Genomic DNA, 14,048 nt, shown 5'->3' on the forward strand with positions numbered 1-14,048 from the left:
TCAGGCCGTTAGACAGAAGAGTAGCCGGCTAGTGACCAGGGCACCATCATGGGAAAATCTGTGTTTGTATGGATGGCAGAGGTGTCTGGGACCTGGTGTCTCCTTTCAAGAGAACGTTAGAACTATTGTTAAAAGAAAAGGAGTACTTGTGGCAGCTTAGAGACTAACCAATTTATTTGAGCATAAGTTTTCGTGAGCTACAGCTCACTTCGTCGGATGCTGTAGCTCACGAAAGCTTATGCTCAAATAAATTGGTTAGTCTCTCAGGTGCCACAAGTCCTCCTTTTCTTTTTGCGAATACAGACTAACACGGCTGTTACTCTGAAACCTGTCAGAACTATCGTTGCATTTTGTTATTTTTCAAAGGAAGCTGAGAGCATTTGTACCTATTTCCCAACAAACTGCAATAGGATTTTAGGCACCTTTGAAATCCAAGTCCTAGTTATGACGCCTTGAACAATCGATTCCCCAAATATTCCTCTTCTGCAGTGTGCATTTTTATTCTACTGACAGATAGGTTCCACATTCAAATATGTGAATATTCAAGACTCCCCAGTTTTTATGGACACATGATCGTAGACGGAGAGACAGATCTGATATCCGATGACAGATATTTTTGCCCTGTCTCTAGATCCTGTTCTGGTGCCTTGTGCTGGATTGTTTGGGGGAGTGCTTCCCCCAAGCGGCGCACAAGAGAAGCACAATTCTGCAGCTTGCGGTTTTGTATTAGCAGTATCTGCATTCCCCTTACTATGGGCCCATGTGACGAAGTGGGACTGTTCTTAATGTTTCCTCTGAATAGTGTAGGGGTGCCTCAGTTTCCCCTATGCAGTTCTTAAATATCTAGGTGGTGGGATAAGGGTGTATGATCATTGCAGAGCCCTAGAGGGCAGGTGTGTGCAGGGGTCTGGACACAGACAGTGGCCGACACCCTGTTTCCTGGCAACTGATGGCCTGGGCCCTTCCCCCCTGCGAGGTGAGAGTTAAAAGGTTGGAGAACAAAGGAATCCGGTGACCTCCTGGCCCGGGAAAGGGACAAAGCCCAGACGAGGAGGGGCTGGAGGGAGTTTCAGTTTGGGGCTGGCTGGAGACATGGAGTGAAGGGCAGACGTGGTTGTCTGGCTCACTGCCCCCCAAAATGGACGCAGCTGAGGGGTCCTGTTCTCTGCACCTACAAGCTCTGTTTTAGACCATGTCCCTGTCGTCTAATAAAGCTCTGTTTTCCTGGCTGGCTGAGAGTCCCGTCTGACTGCGGAGTTGGGGGGCAGGACCCTCTGGCTTCCCCAGGAGCCCCGCCTGAGCGGACTCGCTGTGGGAAGCGCACGGAGGGGCAGAGGAGGCTGAATGCTCCGAGGTCAGACCCAGGAAGGTGGAAGCCGGGTGAGCTGTGTGTCCTGAAGACAGGCTGCTCACAGGAAGGCGACTGCCCCAGAGTCCTGACCGGCTTCATGGGAAGCAGTTCCAGAGCATCGCCCAGGGACTCCGTTACAACTGGTGGGAGCGGTGGGATGTACTGCACCCCGTGGATGGCACTTCCTGCAGTAAGTGACTGGGGAGCAGTAAAACAAAGGGGGACTGAGGAGGACCAGGCGTGCTGAAGGCTCAGAGAGGAGCGGTTTCGGGGGGCGGTTAACCCCTGGGAGTGTGTGACCAGCAAGAAGGACTGTGCAGTAATGGGGTCCCCCTGGGGACTGTGGTGAGCAGTTTCAGGGGCGGAGGAGCCTGCGGCTTGGCCCTGGGAGAGAGAAGGACTTTTGCAGTAACAGGGTCCCCCGGGGGATTGCAGCGAGCAGTCCTGGGGGGAGGAGTCTGCAGCTCGACCCTGGCAAAGAGGTGGTGACCTCGAGAAGGGCTGGCACACTAGGGGTTCTCCCTGGAAACTGTGGGAAGCTGAGAGCACACAGGCCTGTGAGAGTCCACAACAACTTGGGAAGAGCGGAGTGATGGCCTGTCACCGTCTCCTTAAGAAGGACATTGTAACCCTGTGCAGAAAGAGAGGGTTGAGCATTGGAAAGTTCACCAAGGCACCGTTCATCATGCAGCTGGAGGATGACGGCTCTAAGAAACAGATTCCTGACCCCAAATGGGGCTATAGCAGGATCTGGGAGCAGCTGGAGTAGTAGCCAGGCATCCCCAAGACTTCTGTCCCCGACCAGACGAGGGTCTTGACGATCGGGTTCCCCATCCGGGGATCGGAGATGGATGGGACTGGAGCTGAGTCCGAGAGAGCAAGAGGACGGTGAGAGACAGCGAGAGCCCGAGAAAGAGCTGCAGCAGCAGCATGAACTGGCGATGGTGGGGCGGAGAGGCCTAGGGGACCTCCCAGGGGTGAGCGGGGATAGACCCCGGGGGGCCAGTTCCGCAGGGAACCTCGAGACTAAATTGCTGCCCCTGGTTAAGGAGGGGGGGATGTGGATGCCACCTCACTGCCTTTGAGCAGGCTGGCGATTTGAACCAGGGGGACCCTGCGGAAAAGCCCCGAAGTCTAGCTCCCTTGCTGGGTCCCAAGGCCATAGACTCCGTCAGCCAGATGGGTGGGGAGGTGGACAGGCTCCCACTCCTGACCCCAACCTATCTGTCTGTGTGGAGTTTCCTGGGGCCAGGCCCCTCGGACCCCCAGTGGGAGCGGAAGGTGATGGTCAATGGGGAGACATTCCTGGGGTGGCGAGATCCTGGGACAGAGAGAACTGTTGTCAGGCCCTGGGTGGTGCAGCCTGAGATGCTGAGGGGCTGTGTGAGCTGGGTGAGGGTCCCAGGGACGAAGCCCCTCGCCCTGCCTATGGCCCAGATCCCTGTGCAGACCCAGGACGGGTGGGGCTGGCTGGTCATTGGGGTCTCCAGGATACCGGCTGCGAGACCCTGTTGTGGGGTGACTGTGTCTCTTTGGGGCAGGATCCAGACCATGCTCCTGTAACGGCCGAGGGTTTGAATTTGAATCCAGGGAACCAATCGGCGGAGAGGGAAATGGTCAGTGAAAAGGCAGATGACCTGGCTGGCAGCAGGGAGGAGCGGCTAGGCTCAGGCTACCTGCCTGCCTGTAAGCAGAGCCCTGGGGTTGGGTGGGACAGAGAGATGCTCCCTGCCCCTTTGTACACTGGAGAGGGGGCTCAGGCTGGCTCTGATGCACTGAGGAAAGCAGCGAGCTCGCTGCCTGCCCCCACTGGGACAGCAAGGGCAGCGCTGAGCACTGGGGGAGCTGAGACCCCAGCTGCGTGGGGGGAGACACAGCCAGGGCAGGGGATCTGTGGGGAGTGGCAAGGTGCTTGGTAAGGAAAGTCTGGAAGAGCCTAGGCAGCCTTGTGAGCTGATGGCTGTGTCTAGTCAGCAGGGTGGGAAGGCGAGGAGAGTGGCAGATGAGTGTCCCTGGACCTTATCTGTTAGCTGGGTGGAGAATTGGGACAGTGAAGGAAACGTGCCTGTGTCTGTCAGGGGTATTGACTTGCCTATGGAGGGAGCTACCCTGATCTCCAAGCAGTTGTCTGTGACCAGCCTTGTGTGCTGGGACAAGGGGAATGAGATCCCAAGCTGGGTGTCTGGGAAAGGAGAAAGTGTGTCTGGCTCTTCTTTGTCTGTGGAGCAGACAGAAGGGGCCTTTCAGCCTGTGATGGTTGAGGGTCGTGCAGTTGTCTCAGAGTTTGTTCTGGATTCAACTAAAGCCCAGGAAGGGAATGGTCCTAAGTTTGGGTCTGCTCGGGAGAATGGCCCTGTAAATAGGTCGCATCCAGTTAGTGTCTATGTAAAATCCCAGAGAGCAGACAATTCTGGTGCTTGTATTTTGCCTGTTGCTAGTGTCTTGTTGGGAAAGGGTGGAGCAACTCTGTCTAATCAGGTTGAGATCCTAGCCAGGGCACAAGGAGAGCATGAAGGTGATGTGATTGTGTTACCTACTGAGGGTGTGGAAACCTGTAGCAAGAAGGAAAAGATTCCTGAACTTGTGGGTGGCAAAGGGAAGGAGAATGTTTCTGACCTTTTCTCTAGGAAGTCTGTGAGTTTGCCTGAAAGGGGATTGTGTAGGAATCCGCCGGATGGGCCAGAGGTAATTCTGGATGTAAGGGAGACCCAGAAAGAGTCTGTTGTTGCTCAGGAAAGTGTTCTTCTAGAGCAAGCCCTCGGTGAAGAGGGTAAGAGCAGAATTTCTGTGAGGGGTGAATTGTTGCCTAGAAAAGCCCTAGGGAAAGGAATCCTCATGGAGTCTTTGCAAGCAGTTTACTGCAACTGAAGGGTGTGAAAGTGATTTAATCAAGAAAGTTTCAGTTCCTAAGAGCCAGAAATTTTCTGTTGTGAATGGATCCACTGACTTTCCTGTTGAAAGATCCAGTGTGGAGAGCTTTGAGAAGGTCTCAGATGAAGTGAAAGCTGTTAAGAAAGTTAAACAGCCTGATAACCAAGTGGCTGTGTTTGGCCAGCTTGTTGGGGAGAAGACCCAATCCCAGTTTGACCCCCTGGGGTTTTGGGGTGGCCAAAGGGCACGGGCCGCATAAACCTTCCCACATGCGGCCTGCGAGTGCTATCGACCACCCCTGACCTAAGGGAAGGCGTGAAACTGGAAGGGCCTGGTGTAACTCCTACCAAGGAATGGGAGAGATGCTGGGGCATCCATGGGAATGTTGGTGGCTTCGAACTTCCCCAGGTCACCGGCTAAAGTGACCCCACTCAGTTCGATCTCGAAGGGGGGACAGATGTGACCAAGTGGGACTGTTCTTAATGTTTCCTCTGAATAGTGTGGGGGTGTCATGGAGTGTGGGGGAGTCCAGGCCCTGCACCCCTCGTCCTGGGATTCACTGAGACTCTCAGCCAGCCAGTAAAACAGAAGGTTTATTGGACAACAGGAACACAGTCCAAAACAGAGCTTGTGGGTACAACCAGGACCCCTCAGTCAAGTCCTTCTGGGGGAGCAGGGAGCTTAGGCCCCAGCCCTGGGGTTCCCTGCATTCCTCCACCCAGCCCCAAACTGAAAACTAAACCCCCCAAGCAGGTTCCCTTCTGCAGCCTCTGTCCACATTCCTGGGCAGAGGTGTTACCTCCCCCTCCCCCTCCTGGCTCAGGTGACAGGCTCTCAGGTCTCCCATCCCCAGGGCACATTCCCAGGTCAACACTCCCCCCTCCCTGCTGCGTCACATCGTCAGAGGGGGTGCCTCAGTTTCCCCTGTGCAGTTCTTAAGTATCTAGGGGGTGGGGTAAGGGTGTATGATCATTGCAGAGCGCTAGAGGGCAGGTGTGTGCAGGGGTCTGGACACAGACAGTGGCCGACATCCTGTTTCCTGGCCACTGATGGCCTGGGCCCTTTCCCCCTGCGAGGTGAGAGCTAAAGGGTTGGAGAACAAAGGAATCCGGTGACCTCCTGGCCCCGGGAAAGGGACAAAGCCCAGACGAGGAGGGGCTGGAGGGAGTTTCAGTTTGGGGCTGGCTGGAGACATGGAGTGAAGGGCAGACATGGTTGTCTGGCTCACTGCCCCCCAGAATGGACCCAGCTGAGGGGTCCTGTTCTCTGCCCCTACAAGCTCTGTTTTAGACCATGTTCCTGTCGTCTAATAAACCTTTGTTTTCCTGGCTGGCTGAGAGTCACGTCTGACTGCGGAGTTGGGGGGCAGGACCCTCTGGCTTCCCCAGGACCCCGCCTGGGCGGACTCGCTGTGGGAAGCACAGGGAGGGGCAGAGGAGGCTGAATGCTCCGAGGTCAGACCCAGGAAGGTGGAAGCCGGGTGAGCTGTGTGTCCTGCAGACAGGCTGCTCCCAGAGAGGAGGCTTCCCAGAGTCCTGCCTGGCTTCATGGGAAGCCGTTCCAGAGCATCGCCCGGGGACCCCGTGACACCCCGTCCTCACTGGCAATGTCTGCGCAGTAAGGCAGCTTTGAGCACTGTCGCTCCCGAGGTGCACACACGGCCAAGCCACTTCGTGCGCAGAACCTGCACCGTTGTAGTGCTTTAAAAAAGCCACCCTGACGAGAGGCGTCGAGCTTCCTGCGCCGGGGCTACAGCGCCGCGGTGCCAGCGTAGACACCCTGGTCGATGACAGCGCTGCGACTGGCCTCCGGGAGGCGTCCCACGATGCCTGTTCTCACCTCTCTGGGGTCAGCGGTTTGAAATCTACTGCCCTGCCCCCAGGTGACCAACCGTCAGCCCCAGCCCGTACGTTCCTTTGCAAATTCGAAAGTCCCCTTCCTATTGCTCGGTGACGCGTGCACTGGTCTCAGTGCATCTGTCCAGGTGGCCCTGCCTGCTCCAGGCACCAGGCGAGGCCCCGCTTGCAGCAATGCCGAGCTGCTGGACCTCGTCGGCATTTGGGGAGAGGAGGCTGTGCAGTCCCAGCTGCGCTCCAGCCGTAGGAGTTATGATACCCAGGGACAGATTTCACGCTGCATGAGAGAAAGGGGCCATGGCCGGGACACACTGCAGTGCAGGGTCACAGTGAAGGAGCTGCGGAACGCCCACCACAGGGCGCGGGAGACAAACCACCAGTCCGGTGCTGCGCCCACCAGCTGCCGGTTCTACAAAGAGCTGGACGCGATGCTTGGCGGCGACCCCACCTCCACTGCGAAGGCCCCTGTGGATACTTCGTTGGCTCACGTGCCAGTCGAGAGTGGACTGAGCCAGGAGGAGGAAATCTTGGACGAAGACGGGGAGAGAAGCAGGCAGTCAGGAGCTATTTTCTACCCCGGAGCAGCCTAGCCGGTCACAGCAGTCAGAGCTTGGCAAAGAGCAAACAGGAGAGGAGGCCTCTGGTAAGTGGACCTGATTTGGGGAATTGCTGAAGCGAGTTGCTGGGGCAGGAGGGTTGCAGAACGCAGGCTTGTCTCCCATTGCAGACGTGCACCACGATGTGATTCCACCACCCAGTGCTAGTTTCCCGAGCCCCACAGCGGCGTTCCACTGTGGTCAGCTCCTCCGTGAACGCCGCAAGCAATCTCCTGTCGTAGCTCCTACACGTGGCGAGATCCGTGTCGCACTCCTCTTGCCTTGGTAGTTTCAGGAATCACGCCACTGCCTCTCGTGACGCGTTGGTCAGTGTGAACAGCATTCTTGTCAGCAGCTCGGGATCCACGTCTGCAGCCCGAAGAGGCAGGGCGTGCAGTACACAAACTGGTGAAAATTGGCGCCAAATGCGGATGGAAGCACAGGGATTGCTGGGATGCGAAGCAATGCATCATGGGGCATTGGGACAGGGCCCAGGACGCGCCGGGACCCCTTCCGCCTTCCCACAAGTCTTAGCGGCAGAAGAGAAAGAGGTGCTCTGTGGGATAGCTGCCCAGAGTGCACCGCTCCGAATAGCGCCGCAAGCGTGAACACGCTATTGTGCAGGCAGCTGTCAGTGTGAACACACAACAGCGGCTTTCCTCTGAGCGGCACTGTAACTGTGGATGCTGTAACTTTGCCAGTGTAGACGTGCCCTTAGAAACTCTCGGAGTACAAGGTCAAGTAGGTTTAGCTTTTTGTAGCCTTGGGAGACCTGACAGTGACAATTGGCTGATCGCTAATGTAGGATGGGAGTGTCACACAAGACTTTGGGAAGTCCTGGGCCAAAGCTCATTCAGTCACAGCCACCAACTCCACCAGCCCTTTAGAGGCAACTTAAACGTGGCACGGAGAGTCTGTTTCCTACAGCTCAGTTTAGATCAATTCATAGACTCTTAAGGCCAGAAGGGACCATTGTGATCATCTCATCTGACCTCCTGGATCGCACAGGCCGGAGAACTGCCCCAAAACTGCCCCTAGTGGAGAGCTGTTGGAAAACCAACCAATCTGGATTTAAATATTGCCAGTGTGGGTAAACTGTCCCGATTACTCTCATGGTTCAAAATTACGCTCCATTTCCAGTCTGAGTTTGTTTAACTTCAACTTCCAGCCACTGGAGCTTGTTAGACCTTCCTGTGGTAGATCAAAGAGCCCACAATTAAATATTTTGTCTGCCATATAGGTACTTATAGATTAGGATTAAGTCACCCCTTAACCTTCTCTTAGTTAAGCTAAACAACCAAGCTTGAGCTCCTGGAGTCTCTCACTATAAGGCAGGTTTTCTAACTCTTTAATCATTCTTGTGGCTCTTCTCTGTCCCCTCTGCAATTTACCAACATCCTTCTTGAACTGTGGACACCAGAACTGGACACAGGATTTCAGCACGGGTCGCACCAGCGGCAAATAAAGAGGTAAAATAATCCGAAGAGCTCTGTGTAAGCTTGAAAGCTTGCCTCTCTCCCCAGCAGAAGTTAGTCCAGTAAAAGATACTGTGACGATGTGACGCAGCAGGGAGGGGGGAGTGTTGACCTGGGAATGTGCCCTGGGGATGGGAGACCTGAGAGCCTGTCACCTGAGCCAGGACGGGGAGGGGAGGTGACACCTCTGCCCAGGAATGTGAAGACAGGCTGCAGCAGGGAACCTGCTGGGTGGGTTTAGTTTCAGTTTGGGGCTGGGTGGAGGAATGCAGGGCTGGGGTCTAAGCTCCCTGCTCCCCCAGAAGGACTTGACTGAGGGGTCCTGGTTGTACCCACAAGCTCTGTTTTGTACTGTGTTCCTGTTGTCCAATAAACCTTCTGTTTTACTGGCTGGCTGAGAGTCTCAGTGAATCCCAGGAAAAGGGGTGCAGGGCCTGGACTCCCCCACACTCCGTAACAGATACTACCTCACCCGCCTTGTCATAGCTGGATGGATTCAGTTCAAGGGGAAGGAGCTTTTGTTTTAATAGGGCTGTGATTGCTGGGAGAACTGCCTGCTGCTCAGAATTTTCCCCAGGTGAAAAGTGGCGACCACACTTCTCAAAGAGAAAAGTGCTCCTGTCCCTCTCCAGGGCTTTGCATTCGAGCAAGGTGGAACACGCGTGTGTCCCCGTCCCGGCTGGATCCCTGCTCTGTGTCCCCCTGCATGCGTGTCCCTGCTGGAGGGGATGAGGCCTGCTCTGTCGGGGAGGCACTGCCCTCTGCTGCATGAAATATGTCCATGTCAGTTCACCGAATCAGACTTCATTGGAGCGACAAGTTCTGCGAGTGGTGCCACAGGGTAACAGATACACAGATCCTCAGGTCTCTGTGAGAGACAGGTGTGAGCCCAGGTGGGGCTACGCACTGGATCCTTGGATGCATTTATCAGCAGCATCTCTCCAAACCGCTGTGTGTATAAAACGTCTCACCAGCTCTGTGTGTGTGTGTGTGTGTGTGTGTGTGTGTGTGAGAATGCCCTCTGCTGAGTGGAACACGTCAGATCGGCTTTGTGTGCAAGCTTGCGTTTACTCGCACGCTTAGCAGTCAGAGTCCAGTGATCTGAGCACACAGACAGAAAGCTGAGCTGACAGTTTGGTTTCTTCATAGTTATTGCCTTGCACCGGACACACGGTCTCTGGTCAGGAACAGCCGTTTAGCAGCTGCACAGGGCTGATTCAGCCGATGCAGAAATGCCACCACTGCTCAGGTGGGGCCCAACTGGTGTTTGCCAGCTGTACATCGCTGGCGCGCAGGGCTCAGTCATCCAGTCCCGTGTAGGAATGCAGCTGCCTCTCGGGTGGGACATGGCTGCTATGTCACAGCTGCAGAGCAAAGCTTACCCCAGTGCTTACAAAAACACCGTGAGCTTTTCAGTGTGAACACAGAACAGAGGACTGGGTGGCTTTTTAAGGCCCCACATGGTACTCAGTCAAGTAAGTCCCCATTAAACCTTTCAATCCATTGTGATTTTTTATTCTCACTTCTACAATTTCTGTTGCATTTTTCCTACATTGAATCATTTTGTTCCTTCTATTTAAGCAAAGAAAATAATTCCAAGGAATATTTTTGTATTAAAGTAGCAACAGAGTCTGAGACCCCCTTGTGCCGGGTGCTGCCCCGACACAGCAAGAGACAGTCCCTGCGCCAGCGGGGATCAGGGCCCCATTGTGCTGTTTGCTGCACAACCAGTGTCAGTCTGCGTCCCATGTTAAAGATGGGAAACTGAGGCACCGAGCGATGCAGTGGCTTGCTGAGGGCAACACGGATTCTGTGGCACAGGAATGCCTTGAACTCAGCTCTTCTGAGTCCTCATTTAGGCACAGGCCAGCCTTGCTCTCCAGGTGACTGAATGGAACATCGATCTCCTCCGGGCCCTGCCCTAGTCTCCCCAAAACAGCTCTCTCTAGAAGCACCCCGCTCTGTCCTGGCCCCAGGCCAACACACTGGGCCGCTTTTGTTTTTTACACTCAGCTGTCTCGCCACCTAGTGGCAAAATGTAGGAAAAGCGAGAATTTTTTTTCAAAACAAATCTATTTTTTCTTTCAACTGCAATAGCAAGACCAGGCTTGGAAGCCAGGCCCCACTATGGGAGGAGACTGGGGCCTAGTGACTAGAGCATGGGAGGCTGCAGGTCAGGACGCCTGGGTTCAATTCCAGCTCTGGGAGGGGAGTAGGATCTGGCTGAGGGTTGGGAGTCAGGACTCCTGGGTTCTCTTCCCAGCTGTGGGAAGGGAGCAGAGTGTAGGGGGTTAGTGCAGCAAGACGATGTTACTGAGACCCAAGATTCCTGGGTTCTCGCCACCTCAGCGTGTACTTTAGCTTTTGCCTTCCCTCCGAGGCTGGTTGGGTCACTGATGCTCAGGGGCCAACCACACAAGCCCAGGCAGGAGGCAATTCCACCTCCAGCTAATGCCACAAACCCAGCACAAACCAGCAAATACAGAGGGATTTAGACAGCTTAACGAAAAACCTCTAATGCCAGGGCTGGAGGAGAGCAGATGGCTTGACAGCTCCGTGAGGAGGGGAGGGTCCACACCGGCAACCACCCCCACTGTCCTCCTTTGCCAGGATACCTTCAAAACCTTGCCATGCGTGGGCAGCTGAGACCACGGCTCGTCATGCCCATTGCTCCCATCCGTCCCCAGCGGTTGTCCTGGATTGGAAGCTTTTGCAGGCAGGGACTGCCTTTTGGGTGGTTATGTATCACTGTGCAATGGGGCTCGAGCCTGTGATCAGGACTTGTGTGGGTATGAGGGTCTCGTGGTTTGAGCAGCGGGGCGTGGAGTCAGGATTCCAGGTATCTAGTGGACAACATTGGGGGCTGCTGGAATCAGGACTCCTGGGTTCTCTTGGCAGCAGAGGGCGCTCCAGTGGTTACAATGGCAAGGCTGTGACAGAGTGGCACTGTTTGGGCTTTTTGAGTCGGTGGGTGCCCCCAGAGCTCCCCTTAAAAATGGATCCCTGGCACAGAAGCATGGTGTATAAGCTGAGCTGTTGGTCCGATCCAGGTTGGCAGGGAGGATACCAGGGCAGATGGGCCCATTGGTCTGATCTGATGCAGCAGGGAGCTGGGACACAGGCGCGAGGGGCTCATTGTTCTGATCCAGGCAGGCAGGAACTGGACTCGATGGGCCCATGGCTCTGATCTGATGTATGGGAAAGCAGGGCATGGCGCTAGACTGGCCCACTGTTCTGCAGCTAACTCCTGGGTAGGCAGGTGGGGAAACACCCCACTCCATGCTGATCCCCAGAGCGCCCTCTGCAGGGGGAACCGTGCCACTGATCTCTCAGTTCAAAGGGCCATGATAGTCTGACCTCCTGAAGGGCTGAGACCCAGATCCCCAGTGCCTTAGCCCCCTGCCCTCAGCCCCGGACCTGGCAGAGTTGTTGAAAAGCACATTGAGTACAGTGATCACCGCATTGCAGCACATCAAGTATAAATAGCCACGTTTATCACCCTGGGCGAACAGGAAACAATTGCTCCACAGAGATATTTTATTTCTTCTGTTTTCTTTTAAATGAGCAAATGTAGCGGCTGTTGGAAAGTATCAGTATGACATACTGCAAACAGGGAAATATACTAGTTGATCAGAAGTACTGGGGTTAAGAGCCCAGGACAGCATCTTTAACACAGGACCAGCACAGGACAAAACTGTTACTGTTTATATATTGCTGGAAACCCCAAGTCAGGATTCTGTTGTACCAGGCGCTGCCCAGACAGACAGAGACTGGCCCTGCCCCAGCTGCGATCGGGGCCCTGTTGTTCCAGGTGCTGCCCAGACACACAGTGAGAGACCATCTCCAAAGAACTTACCATCTGTCTAGACAAAGGCAAAATTATTCTCATTTTAGAGAAGGGGAAACTAAGGCACAAATGAGGTGACTTGCCAATGTCTCTAGCAGAGCTGGGAATCAAACCCAGAACGCCTAAGTCCCAGTCACATGGCCATCTTCCCCTGTAATTGCCTCATGCCTGACCTGGGATGAGACATGTCATCAGTCTCTGCCTCTTCAATCATTGGCCTCTCAGCTGAGCGTGATCACAAGGGGTCAGTGGGGAAAGCTGGCCTGGTGGCAGAAGTGGGGCTCAGGAGCTGTGGGTTCAATTCCTGGCTCTACGACTCCCTGGGTGAGCCTCTCTTTTTGCCTCCGTTTCCCCACCTATAAAAGTGGGCTAGTATTTCCCCACTTCAGAGGAGGCAGGATAAATTCAGGAAATGTTTCGATGATGCAGCCATGAAAATTGTGAATCACCTGCATTTTCAAAATTCAACTTCAGCCAGTCCAACGGCAGAAGGGACCATTACATCATTTAGTCTGACCTCCTTTGTAACCCAGAGCAGTGAGTTCACCCTGGTCCCCCTGCCCTGAGTCCAGTAACATCTCAAAAGGCATCCAGCCTTGACTGGAAGCCATGGAGAGGATTAACCAACACTTCCCCAGGCAGTTTGTTTCAATGGTTAATCCCTCTCAGGGAGAAAAACCAGTGCCTTATTTCCAGCTGGAATTTGTCTGTCTCTAATGTCCAGCCACTGGTTCTTGTTATGCCGTGGTTTGCAGCCACGTAAGTTGTTAGATCATCTTCTTTGTTTCCAAAGGGATTTGAAAAGCAGGACGGGAACGAGAATCAGTTGGGAGCGGGTTTGGAGATATGTCCTGGAAGAATCAAACCACTTGAGCTGGGTGGTTTGCTTGGAAATGTAGCAAGGGCTGGGAGCTCCCGTGGGTAAATCTGTGATAGGGCGCAAAGTGAAAGAGACACGGCCGTTTAGGACAGGAAGTGAAGACAGCTTTATCTAGGAGGCTTTGGAGAAGTCGGATGGAGTAATTCATGCTGAAGTTTAGCTGGAGAGGTAGAGCTAAGAGAAAAAGGTATCCCAAAGCGTGGATTCACAACACTGCCACAGCACACTGGGGCACCTAGTGCCCCGCTGGAGCGCTGGGTCCAACCCTGACTGCCTGGGGAGCTCCCACCCCTTGCAGCACAGCACCCCCTAGTGCCCCGCTGGAGCGCTGGGTCCAACCCTGACTGCCTGGGGAGCTCCCACCGCTTGCAGCACAGCACCCCCTAGTGCCCTGCTGGATCACTGGGTCCAGCCCTGATTGCCAGGGGAGCTCCCACCCCTTGCAGCACAGCGCTCCCTAGTGCCGCGCTGGAGCACTGGGTCCAGCCCTGACTGCCAGGGAATTGCTTCCCCCCCTGCAGCACAGCGCTCCCTAGCGCTGATGCATTGGGGCCACTGACTGCCCTGGGAGAGCACCCCCACTCCACTCCCTGCAGCACAGTACCCCCTATCACTGCCCTGGGGCATTGGGGCCAGTCCTGGGCACCCCCGTGTCGCTGTCTGCAGCACAGCGCCCCCTAGCGCCGCGCTGGGACATTGGGCTCAGATCTGACAACCAGGGGACAGCCGCTCTGCCAACTGCATCGGGACAGGCCCAGGGCCTGGGTGCTGCCTGCAGGAGTGGGGGCAAAGCCCGGTGAAAGACGCACCGATCCCGTCCCCATCCTGTTTCGCGGGCGGGGCACTCTCCCAGCACAGCTGCCGCCCGCTTGAGAGATCGCGCAGGTGGGGGGGGGGGGGGAGTTCTGAGCCCCAGATCACGCGTGGGTCTGTCCCGCCGCCATGTTGCAAGGTTCCACCCCCCCCCCGTCCCGACACCACCAGGCCGTCACAGCGTTGCACTGGGGGGGCTCCCAACGTCGCCCCCCGCCCCGCTTCTGCCACGGATCGTCGCAACCTTCTGTCTCCTCCTTCCTCCCTAGCTGGTTGTCACGTTCGACGGGGGCAATATTCCACCCCCACGTTCCTTCCGCCCCCCCCCCCCAGCCCCCGGATCGTCGCAATGTTCTATT

General features: G+C 55.4%; 1 long non-coding RNA gene across 1 annotated transcript; it reads right to left on the minus strand.

The window, feature by feature from the left end:
- Positions 1-11,656: 11,656 nt before the first annotated feature.
- LOC122463734 lies at positions 11,657-14,006 on the minus strand. Its single transcript, XR_006287338.1, has 2 exons — positions 13,280-14,006; positions 11,657-13,111 (listed from the first exon to the last, which is right to left on the minus strand). It is a non-coding gene; the product is annotated as an uncharacterized LOC122463734 (long non-coding RNA).
- Between the last annotated feature and the right edge of the window lie 42 nt (positions 14,007-14,048).

This window comes from Chelonia mydas, chromosome 24 (genome assembly GCF_015237465.2).
Source record: "Chelonia mydas isolate rCheMyd1 chromosome 24, rCheMyd1.pri.v2, whole genome shotgun sequence".
Classification (NCBI taxonomy): Eukaryota; Metazoa; Chordata; order Testudines; family Cheloniidae; genus Chelonia; species Chelonia mydas.